The sequence below is a fragment of the Numenius arquata genome, chromosome 1, assembly GCF_964106895.1.
Source record: "Numenius arquata chromosome 1, bNumArq3.hap1.1, whole genome shotgun sequence".
In the NCBI taxonomy this organism is placed as follows: Eukaryota; Metazoa; Chordata; class Aves; order Charadriiformes; family Scolopacidae; genus Numenius; species Numenius arquata.
In genome coordinates, this window is record NC_133576.1 from 73,792,855 (window position 1) to 73,805,532 (window position 12,678).

Below are 12,678 nucleotides of genomic sequence, written 5' to 3' on the forward strand. Positions count from 1 at the left end.
ATATTGAAATACAAAAATAGTATAGATTACTATAATTCTATAATGGGAATTTATTGTATTTCTGACAATATATGGATTTATATTTTTAACATAGACAACTGGGCTCAACTTTACCTTGAAATCTGGCAATAAAAAATGAAAGAAGTAATTGTTTTAACTGTTCATCTGCAACTTGGAAGTGAAGGCAGGCAGCTTCTCCAAATTTGGAACAAAGCAGTGCTTGGTTGCCGTTTGTTGCGGTTTTGTCCATTTTTAAGTTGGTGCTGCCTACAGAGGTAGTAGAATGGCTTTGGCTTAATTTGTAACAAGACCTTTTTTAAAGGAATTTCTTGGGCTTGTCAATGGAATCCATTTTTTTTCCTCTTACCTGCTTTGCAAGAAAGTACTAGGAGGAGTTATCCATTCTTCCAGATTTTCAGATGACAGAGAAAAAAATATATGTACAGCTCCAATGAGATCCCTGAAGTCATCTCCAGAACCAATCTGAATTAATTGCGTAGAAGCTAGAGGAGGAATTCATAGAGAGGGTGGAATAAGTTACACAAAACATCTAAGGACATCAGAAAAGCACCTCTGGTAAAGCCTCAGTGTTCAGAAGACTTTCATCCTTTCAGATGCTCCACATGTATGAGGTTCAACCTAGGTAAAAATCACCATCACTTATATGATAAGAAGCCTTTTAACATTTCCCAGGTGAACACAAATATGCTAGGGTTATATGCAGTCTAATGTTTTTCTGCTGCTAAAAGACAAGTGAATGAGTCCTTGTGACCACAGACAGAGGGAAGAGTGGAAAGTTTTGTACTGCTTTCCATATGCTGTTATGAGCCATTACATGTGTCAGTACTTCCACTACAAATAATGACTCAGAGCCAAAGGAGATAACTGCAAAACAGAACATCAAAATCAAATTACAAGGTGAGCATAATTTGTTTCTGGATATGGATGTAATTGCTATGTTCTGCTTTACTGGGAAGCTCTTTGAATTAAGGCATCCAGACTCTATATGAGATATATTTACAACCTTGAGTAAGTTTTGATGTTTACAGATCTTTGACTAAGATCAGAAAATCTTGTCCATGTGTTTACTGGACTCTATAAACTCAGGAAAAAGTCCCTGCAAGGTAACTGCACAGTATGGAGGCAACCCTCCTCACTCACGGGCAGTGGACGCTGGCTTTCACTCTGAACTGAAGTCCAATGCCAGGAACAAGAAGTTCCTGTAACTCTGCTAGTAGGTGCTAAGAGAATGGGAGATTATCTCCTGAGCACAAATGAGCTTGCAACTACTGTCAGACTCCTTACAATCCTTCTGCATTAGTTTTCCTAAAGCTTTTCCCATAGCTGAGATCCTAGGTTCCTGGCCCAGTTCAGATCTTCTCAGCTGGGCCAAGCTCAGAGCCAAGACTTTGATCCAGGTTAGCAGGCTTCATGCTGACCCAGCAGAGAAGCGTTGAGTGCTGCATCCAAGAAGGCTCTTCCTGAAAGCACCACAACTCATTCAAACCTGAATTAAAGGTCTTCCTCTTTCCAGGGAGCCTGTTTTATACACATGCACCTACTTCCATGTATTGTTAGTTTTTAGGAATGTTCTAACTCCTTTTGTTGGGTCTTGTCACCTCACCACAATTAATGAATAATAACAAAGTTATGGTGCTAAACATAGCTGTTTTGCATACTAGCTTCAGGAATGCTACACAGACTAGCCCAGCCCTTGGCTGCTTGGCCCCTTTATGCTTCCATCTATGTTTCCTCCCTACTCCCTCTCACTAGAGCTGGACTAAGCTCTCTGCACAGTCTTTTCTCTACAGTTTGGTCCTTTAACCCTTCCCAGCCTCCAGTGGCAGCAATATCCCTTCTCCACAGCAAGCTGTCAGAGCAGAGCTGGTGAACAAGTAGGGTCATATTGGGAGTGTATGGGAGGGTAGGGGGACAGCTATGCTGATGCAGCAAGTCCCAAGCTTCAGGCCACTGATGGAGATAGACAGAGCCTTGCTGTTACCCTGCTCCACCACAGGGTGAAGTTCCTTTCAGGAAGTTCCTATGGCCCATCTCACCATCCAAATCAGATAGAGGGGTGGCTGGGTGTGGAAAAGGGGAGAGGTTCCTATTCCCAGGCACACATATGAAACTGTACAGATTCCTGGGCTAAAGGGTCTAATAATACTGAAATAGTAACCAGTGTTGTGATAATGCCACTTTCAGCACAGCCAATGATGCTGACAGTATCCTTCTCCACTAACACAGAACTTTCTTAAAGGCTCATCAATCTTTGAGCCAGAAGGAACCATTAATCTTTTAGTCCCCTGGAACTAGAACTTCACCTAATGTTTTCCGAATTAGGTCTGAACTTTGGCTGAATCTGAATCAAGTATTTCAGAGACACATCCAACCATGTTTCTTAAACTTCTAGCAATGGGAATACACCACATTTAGTTTGAATTGCTCCAGGAAATAGGCCATATTCACCATTTAAAATATCTGCACTCTGTTTAAAATCTTGATTTGCCTAGCAAAGATGATCCCAGTTATATTCCCTGTTGTTGCATTAAAGAGCTGTTGGTTTTCTGAAGCTTTTCCTACATGTAGGTATCTGTAGGCAATGAGGAAATCACATCTGAAACTTGAATAATTTAGGGTAATTGTGTTAAGGTTTCTACCTGTTTTGCAGACAACAGCTTAGGCTCTTTTAAAAGCTTTTCAATTTTTCAGGAGAATTCTCAAAATGAACTTCAGCCCAGAGCTGAAGTTCCAGTGATGGCCTTGCTAGGGGTTACACAGACAGCCCTGCCTCTCCTCCTACCTGTGCCTTTGCTTATACCTTCACAGGTCACATTAGCTCTTCAGCTATCTTGATGGAACTGCCTACCCTGCTAGTTGTAGACCTTTTTCTTAAGATCTTTTTGATGTCACAACATTGCAGTATCCTATCTCAAAAGCGGGATCCACCTTCTTTGTTTCAGAATCCAGAGTCTTGAATTCAGTTGTCTTCAAAAGCCCACAACTCAGATCAACCCACTTGACAAAATAATCCAGCTCACTCTGTATGACTAGCCCATCCCTGTCTTTATTTACTTTGTTTACAGTAGCTTAAGGTCATTTTGCAAGCAATGTTTTTCTAACTTTCTCTCAGTTGATTGATATACTTACTGAGTAAGAGTGGCTTTAATTTACTCACAATGTATGTGTAGTCTCCTGTGAGATAAAGGTGCTGGATCTTATTCAAAGGAGAATCATAGAAATAAGTCTACTGGTAGTTTCTCTTTCCTCATTAAGAATGTCTTTTCCAGTTATTCTTGCCAGATCTCTTATCTTGAGCCCAAATTGCAATAGAACTAATCTGCAAAATTTGGTAGTTTGGGAACAGTCTCTGAAATAAGATGGATTAACAACGTTGTTCACCTTGCAGACGAGTCAGGGCATTTTTCTATCACTGCTGAGTTTTCATTTGATAAGACAAAGCACATTTACAGAGATTATTTGCAGGAAGAGAGACTGAAATTTACCTATAGTCCAAACCAGCATCATGATGTTCAGTGCACAAGAGAGAGGACCAACAGAGGAGAAAACACACCCTTTTGCTTTTACTCCTCACAGGCTGCCCCATTCAGACATTTCTGACAACAGAACCCTTTACCTTCTCAGTCCCTCCACCCTCCATGCATAAATACTCTGCAGTGATCCCTCATTCAGAAATAGCTTTTTATCTTCACAACCTATAGTCTTCTTCCTCTTTGTTTAAAGGAGAAAATGACAGTTTCAAAGCAGCGGCTCAATTCCATCTTCTTTAAGGACAATGGAAACCTTCTAGACAGTGCAATATATATAGGATTAGATCCCTGAGATCCCTTATTCTTTACTGTATTTTTCCAAACATGTATTTATAAACTGTGTACTTAATTTCAAAGTTAATTGTTCAAGCAGGACAATTTTAATGTCTCTGGTCCCAGGCAGAGGTCCTGACGAGACTTTCACAAGTCTAAAGCAGAAAATGCATACAAGCAAATGCAAAAGCAGCTAATCTGTCTTTGCAATTTTTACTGTTGTATTCAGGTAGTACACAGGGAGCTTGAAAACTAGTTGAGTATATCAAATAGTTCAGCTCTAGGAGCAACAAAAAGATTGCTACTTTTCGCTTCCATACTTGTACATTTCACTATGCTGCCCATTGAAGGGCAGCCCAAAAGTGATCAGCCCTTGAAAAGCTGCTCCTTCAGTCTACAGCCCTGCACATTTGTCCCTGGGGCAAGCCAGCCTCTGTTGGATTATGCCAGAATTTAAACATGAGCATCTACAACAAACATGGCAATGATTCAGCATGCTGATGTAGAAATATAAGGGAGAAAACAGACTCCAAGCCTGTAAAGCAAGCAAGCTGCTTCTCTCATGGGCTTGCAAAAAGAGAAATAGGGGGAATAATAGCGAACTCAGCAGATGTTCAGTGCCACTAAGGGATAAATCCTGAAACCCTTTTTTTTTCTTCTGGAAGAATATACTCTGTACCATAGAGCAGAATCACAGTACACTCCTATTAAGCATGGAATGAAATCAGCTAGTCCATCAAAAACCAGCATGGCTCTGCATTTTATTCCCCTTCCCTGAGCTGAAAGTGTTCAAAACATTTTCTTTCCCCTCTGCCCAAGTTTTGCATAAACATTCACAAATGGCCTGAGGAAAAATACAAAAAGTTACAGAAATGTTTTAAGTAAATAAAATAGTGAAATGAATCCTTGCAGTGAGTGGCAGGGAGGATAGAATGAAGATGGAACACAGCAATTATTAGAATACTGGCAAATAGAAGGAAATCATTATGATTAAACAGTGTAAAGGACTCCTAATAGCACACATAGTAAGAAAACTGTTTACTGATTGCTAAGAAAACATTCCCTGGCCTTAATTTTAGGCATTTATCATTTCGTGGGTGCAAAATTTGGAATCTCTGCAGCAAAACCTCATGGGGGCAGAGTTAAATCTCTTTCTAGTTGAATGTTGAACTACCAAATGTTTTTGCAATAAGCTACTGGGAAAGCAGAAAATACATTGCAAGATTTCTCTTTTCCAAGAGAAAGAGTGGTTCATCCATGGCTGACAGCTTTGTATTTTGAAATCCTACATTTAAAGTATGCCATTAGTATATGTTTTCTTTGTCTTGTATTTCTGACCTCCTGGCATTTTGTATAGATTTGTATTTGGAGTGGAAAGGAGGTTTGCATATTTTTATGATTATTTTGTAGTTTTTCACAGTCTTGTCTCTCTGATACGTGATAGCTCTGGCCTTCAGTAGTCTTATGTTACTATCATGCCTCCGTCCAGAAAGTACTAGTAAATTGCTATGCTGTGTGTAAGAAAGAAGGTTAAATCTACCCTTCACCCTACAGAGCAGGAGATAAAATTTCTCATCTGGAGTACAGTCCAGTTGCTAGGACCACTGGTTGTTCTAAAGGTAAAGCATATAGCTTCATCCTTGTCTGGCATCCCTCTATTTCTTCTACAGGTCTTTTTTTTTTTTTACATTACAAATGAAAGTGGGAATTGTGGAAACCCCTTTTGTACATCAAGCATAGGTTTCATCCAACCAACCTCATCTTCCTTGCTTAACTTTGAGAAATCACCAGTGGTTAAGAGTACACTGCATCATTTTTTCGCAGACATATGGGAGTAGCTGTTTATGATCTCCCTCCAAAACAACTCAGATTCTAGCATGAGTTTCTTTCTCAAAGGTGCTATAGTAATTGCAAGTGTCAAAGGTTTAAGCTAACACGGGAAAAAAAATTCATTAAGTAATTTTTTCCATTTATTGATCTGTCATAGATGAGAACAGCAGCAACCCATTCTCTGCATACTATACAGCTGAGACATTCTTCTCTCAACTACTTTACTACAAAAAAAGGTTGAAAGCAATGTAAATAAAGAAATGCCTAGTAACAGAGAATTGTTTTCAGCAGAGATTGTAAAACAAAACAAAATACCAGATAAACCAGGTCTTGTTCATCCATAAGGGTCATAGTTATGCCATTAGCTTTTCCTCAGTACAGTTTGCTCAGGGCAATGGGGAGTTCCATGTAAAAAATCAATGGCTCAATCTGGCCCTGTGAACACCAGGTAGCACAGCTGTCTACAGCATTCTGGCAGATTCAGGACAAGATGGATGAGATTATCTCCTTGAAGTGTACTCTCTGAAAGTAGAAAAATAACTGAGGGGTATCATACTAAAAAGAGCATAATCTTATTCTCTAGGATGATTAGAAAAGTCAAGTAAATTGTTCATTTTTCCCTTGTGCAAACAGATAGCCACCCCCAAGGGTAATTCATATCATCCAAGACAAAAGAATAATCAAAAAAAAGCAGCAACTGTGACAAACATAGCCTCCACAGCACAGATGTGCTGCCTCATAATAACACACCACTAAGGCAGCTGTTTGAGAGAAAATATCAACCCTCTGGCTTCCATGCTGGGGATGTAACAGTGGTTCTTCCTAAGGAACTGAGGCAGATCATAGTACGTGCAGGTATAGACTGCAGGGTAGGAAAGAGAGATGACTGGTTTGAGTGTTTAAGCACAGACCATCACTCAACTCTTACTGAAAGGTGGAAACCTGTGAAGAAGTCACTGATTGCTCTAGGGGCACTGAGAGAGCTCTGGACATCACATTGTCTCAGGAGTTCCCTGTGTGACATCCTTTGATTCGATACATTTCATTACACTAATAACAAGAAGCAGGAATTGTTCAGTCTCAGTCAAATCCACATTTAGATGGAAAGAGGGTGATGACCCCAGCTCTTGCCTTAGTCAAGCAGATAGCAAAGTGGCCACCACTGTGACTGACTTACCAAACCTTCCCAGAGAGAAGTGCTTTTTAAACTGTGATCCTTCCTTTGTAGCATATAGATGATAGGTGGTCCTCTGCCTGCTACATCCTCATTGTCTGAGATGTTCTATATAATTGTTTCAGATTGATTTATATATAGGCAATGGATTACAACTCTGTAGCCACTCTCCCCCTTCTATTTCTATTTAATGGTTAAGTATTTAATACAGTACTTTTCCAATTTAAGTTAAAAAAAAATAGAGAGAAAAGGAAAAAAGTTACTGTTATTCAAACTGTATAGCATATTACTGCATAATTATGTGCTCACAGCAAAGTGCAGATCCATTTATAAATGGCACACACAGTGGCATCTTGCTGAAAATATAATACCTCAAGATATGACTCACAATAGAGTCATGGCTTGTAGACAGAAGACAAATGCTTAAATGCCTTCTCTTGTGCTCAGAAATGTGGTACAGTCAAGGTGCTCAGTGCACCAGCAATGTCATATAGTTTGCAGACAAACAGGAGTGCTGTAGAGTGCCTGAAACAGCAGCTGTACTCTCTTCTCACTCTGGGTAACAGAAGAGGAGTCTTCCAGAATAACATTGTTCTCCAGGCTGTTGTATGCCGAGGAGAATCCAAAATGCATGAACTTCAGGCCATTGCATTCTTTAATTTTGCCATCGTTGGTCACTTGCTTGAATACTCCATGGACATATTGCCCCAAATCTGTTGTGAATCAAAACCATATGTGTTTTAGATGTCCATGGGAATTTTGCGTAGGGAAGGAATAAGCAAGATGTGCAAGATTTGACCCTTTATGGAATAATGGAGAGTAGTGGAGGTGAGTCAGCATGTAAGGAACTGATACAACTCCACGTTCAAGGTGACCATAATGAAATTACAGTGTACAGCTGAAAAGTAATCAGAAGACCACTCCGATGTTCATTTGGCACAAGACACTCTCTTATCAACAGAATGAAAGTTTGAGAGTCGTAAATGGACTTCTCACATTTCTGCGTAGCTCCAGTTTAATCCTCTAAATTGCTCATGCTTGCCCCATAATGGCAAATGTAATCAAATAAACTAAGCTTATTCTCTAATATAATTTACCGCAAGCCAAGTTCCATAACATCTCCTGTGCTAGAAGAGTATCCAAGTACACAGAGTACCTTTTGAGCCTGCATGTGACTTTGAGCTACTGTTTTGATGTTAAAAAAGGAAAAAGGAAATTCATACTGAATTGTGAATTAAATAAGAAATGGCACAAAATGCCTAATGTCTGTCTATCTATAGAAGCTTTTCAATAGACAATATTAATACATATGTAGGTGTATAGAGGCAGAAAATACACAGGTGGCTGGGAATTTTTTTACAAAGAGGCAATTCAGTACTGAGTAACTTCAACCTCCTAAAATTCCTTATTTTTCATGGTGCATTCATAGGAATTGCCATGCCACAGATAACTATGGCCCACCTAGCACACAGTTTTTAGATTCAGGCTAAGCTATTTAGATGTACTTTCCTACAACCTGCTGATATGCTGTATGCTATTCACAGCATTGTCCACAGCAGACTATGCTTATGGCACTTGACCACATTGATTATGCTTCACATCCAGTCTAAGCAAGTCACAGTGAGTTTTCATTATCTGAAGACAACATTATGGACAGCATGATCCGCTTGCACAAGAGCCTCTCATGATAAAAATGAAATGTTCTATATAGCAGGGGTCTAAGAAACTGCTCTGGCTTTCTATCCTGCTCCTCAGTACCACCAATGCATGTATTGAGCATCAATATCTACATCTAAGCTCCTCTCCTTCCACAGTCAGTGGAAAGAAACAGATGCTCAGGACCCACCTCATCTTAGAGACATCTTCTGAGGCTTTTCTCAGAGGTAAACAGTGCCCAGTTAGAAGTTGGACTAGCTGACTTCCAGAGGTCTACTCCAACTCAATTTTTTCTTTGATTCTGTCTAAAACCAGTGCCTATTTCTCATCACTGAGCATTTTGTTCCAGAAATGCATAGCGAACTACTGCAGCTCCACAGCCTGCGCTAATGAATGATGTGATGCCCTGATAAGAAAATGAGATTAAACATTTTTTCTTTTCCTGCTAGGAGGAGACAATCTATCATAAGTTATTACATCTGTCACAGTGGTCAAGAGTTGAATTGCTCCATCTATTGTGGGACATACCACACAAAACCACCTAGTTCTACAGAAGTCTTTAAATATTGTGGCAACACTTTTCTAGACTGGACATTTAATAAGAAGCCAGGGGAAAGAGAGGGATATTAGAGTTACATCCTCATGCTGGCTATTTTGCTAAACATCCCATACGGGACTTTCTTTGGAAGTGACTGATCTTTTTTCCTGTGTAGGAGCTGTAATAAGTAAGCCTGCAGATTTGGACTACAACTGCGTAAGGTAAACATCTGTCTGATGTAATCACCTGATACCTAAAAGACATGATTTATCTCACCTAAACCTCACCTGTGTAAGTCTAAGTGAGTCATCTTCAGTTCCTTATGCTTTAAGTAATGTGGAAGAGGCACCAGGAAATGATGGCTTATCACATGTACTTCAGTTACTCGCCTTGTATGAAAAAGTGTGTTCTCTGAAGATGTTTGTTTCTTTCCATTTATGGTAGTCAGAGCTTCCTCAGGTAGTGAAGAGATAAAGAAAAAGCTATGCCTCTAAAATGAGTAGGAAGGGACCCCAGCTGATGAGCCTGAAGGTGTACTGTGCACATTAACCCACCTAGCAGGTGCAGTAACTGTAAAATTAGGTGCCTTCATTGTGAATGATTCTAGGACTCTACAGTCACACACACCTTACATCACATTTCAAAAAATATCAGAATATCCTCATTTATATGAGATCCCAACTAACTACAATGACATTTCTAGCTTTTGGCCTTCACAGAATACTATGTATGAATGCCCCGATGAAAAATATGTGTCTTGAAATTCCCACACAGGTAGGAGTGTGTTCTGGCTGACCAATAGCTGAAAACCTTGTATTCCCTTTCTTTGCTAGTAGAATTTCTCTTATGAAGGATCCAAAATAAGTCACAAGAATTTATTATTATAGTTATAAACACGTTATGTCTTTTTTTCTTCTAAGAGGAAGAAAACTATTGCTTCCACAACGAAATTGCTCTTCCTTGAAAGGGAAAATCCCATATAAAATAAAACCTGCTCTGGAACTCAGTTAACATGATGATAAAAATGCCTTCACTCCATGAGTAAATGCCTAAAGGAGAGCAGCAGGCTTTCTGCTGCTTTTATTGATTTTGGGCTTTGCTGTGCACATTCTAGCCTGCACACAGAGGCAGCTTTTCGCTTTATCTTTTCTCTGTGCTAATCTAGTGGAAGCCATTGTACGAATTAGAACTGAGCTCCTTAAGATTAAGATTCATAGTTATGGGCTTTGTCAGTGTCTTTAAGTAATTTAATAAAGCAATGTATCTGTCAGATTGAATTAACATTGTTCAGATAAGAAAAGTTCAGCTTTTGAAGAGGCACCAGACTAATTTCTCCAGAAAAGACCACATGTTGCACAGAAAAAAAGAAAGTGGAATTCATAAATGTTTCAAGAATTCAAAAATAGAGAAGAGATGTGAGAAGGCGCCACTGTGAGGGAAGTATATTTTGTATTCCATTTCTTTAAAAAGGAATCAGTCCTGGTAATTAAAAGGTGTACTTCCTTTTTCTTTTTTTTTTTATCTGTCTCTTCCACTTACCTGAAAGCACACAATATTTTCTGTGTATTTCTTTACTGGCAGCAGAGTGGAAAGGAGGATAGATGGAGCAGCTGCACACTCAGTGCAGCTGAGCTCACTGGAAGCTTTGCTACGCCAAGATTGGCCCAAGGACAGAGTGATACCTTGGAGGCCCAGCATTACAATAGTAGGATTTTGACCTTTCTTACCTTCCACTCCTTTGGTAAAGAATAATACAGAAAATTTTGTCAAAGGTCTATGGAAAGATGCCTGCTCACATGCACAGCTGCCTCCTGGTTAATCAAGACTGGTTTCATCATGTTAGCCCCATTGGTTCAGAAAACTAAACACTTACTCTAAAAAATGTCCATATTAACACAGTGATTATGAGCCCTGAAAAGAAAGCAATTAAATCAAAATGGGGGTTGGAAACAAAAGTAACGATAGCTTGTGGGCAAAGGCATTGTAAATGCATTAGTAATCATTTAAACCTCTCATTCCGTGTAATCCTTTCAGTGTTCAGATGACTGCTGCATTTAAAGCAATCATAAGTTTTGACTGATGAGGCTGCTTATTCACAGTAATCTAAAGTGTTTTGTAGATTCATGAAAGGGAAAAACAAATGACACTGTGTTAGACAATTGACACCTTGTATTTTTGGTGCCAGGTGGTGAAGTTTCCAAATATTTTCTAATTGTGTCTTGCTTTACACACTCTTCTGAACAACCACACCTGTGCCTCTCCATCCAGGGAGCCAGGAAAGCTCATGGCTCAGAGTCTGGGAATTATCAGTCTTTTACCTTGGTCCGTCTAGCTTTCTTCTTTATAAATCATAAATAATAATGCCAAAATTTTTTCTGAAACATTTTGACTATTATGGACCTTATCTACAGGCCACATATTCTGCCCTGACCCCACTTAAGTCAATGGCCAAGTGCCTGTTTATTTCAGAGAGGGCAGATTTTTTGCTCATTGACTTGAACAACAGACCAGGCCCTTCTTTTAAGCCAGAATTTAACAATTATTACTATTTGAAACTTTCTTGGTATTTACTCTAAGCACAAAAAGACTTGTCATGTGGGCCCTATTTCAGCAGTGGATAAGCACAGGCGTAACATCTCAGTTCGTTGAGAGTCTATTATTTCAAATGAGTCTGTTCACAAGCTCTAGATGAGTGTCTCTTGGTGCAGCACATCCATCACACATATATTCTAGAGTAGCTGTAATGAGCAGCAGTCAGTGTTTTCTTGAGCTGACGTATTAAAGTTGCACATATTTTGTTGAAGCTTACATTAAACCCTAAGAAAACAGCTCTTCTAGAAAGTTTTGCCAAATATTTAATGTCTTTCTAGACTATGATGTAGTTTCAGCACTAGTGCATTGCAAAAGACTTTCAGCAATTAAAAGCATCTTGCATAATCACTGAATAAGTATTATCATATTCTTTCATATCCACTGAAATTCAATAAAGTTTTGTGTCATATCACACAACTTTGTTTTAGACAAATGACAGTTCACCATTCTGATTTTAACAATGTATGGTGTTTAGTGACTTATCATAAATGAAGAAGAATTTGCCTCTGTCAGACTAAAACAAATATAAAGAATGAGATTGTTCAGCATTTATTGCCATAAGAAACGTTATACTTGATAGAAACTATTTTGATAATGATTCATCGTGTTAATTTAATTATTAATTATTCCCTCTTCCTTTTTTACGGAGCAAATATCAGCTTTCTGACAAATAATAGAGAAATAATAAATTGCAGCAATAATTCTAACAGGAAGAACACACTTAAAATCTTGGCCAGCATTTCTAAGCCCGGATATCTACAAGTGGACAGACAAAGTCGTATCAGACATCTCTGCAGAGGTACAAGAACCTGCACTTCCTCTTTACTCCATTGGCTTTTGATAACAAACCAGCATGCTTGAAAATTAGGCCTTTTGTATGCAAGTATCATCTCAGGACAGATATAAATGACTGATTTTAGGAATATAGTCATAGCAAGCATTATCAGGTTTTTCATCTTCTTTCACTGGAAGCTCACTCCTCTCACTCACGAGCTCCTGTCTGGACAATCCAAGGTTTCTGCAGCAGCTATAGGCTGCCAGCCTTTGGAGTTGTGGATGACATG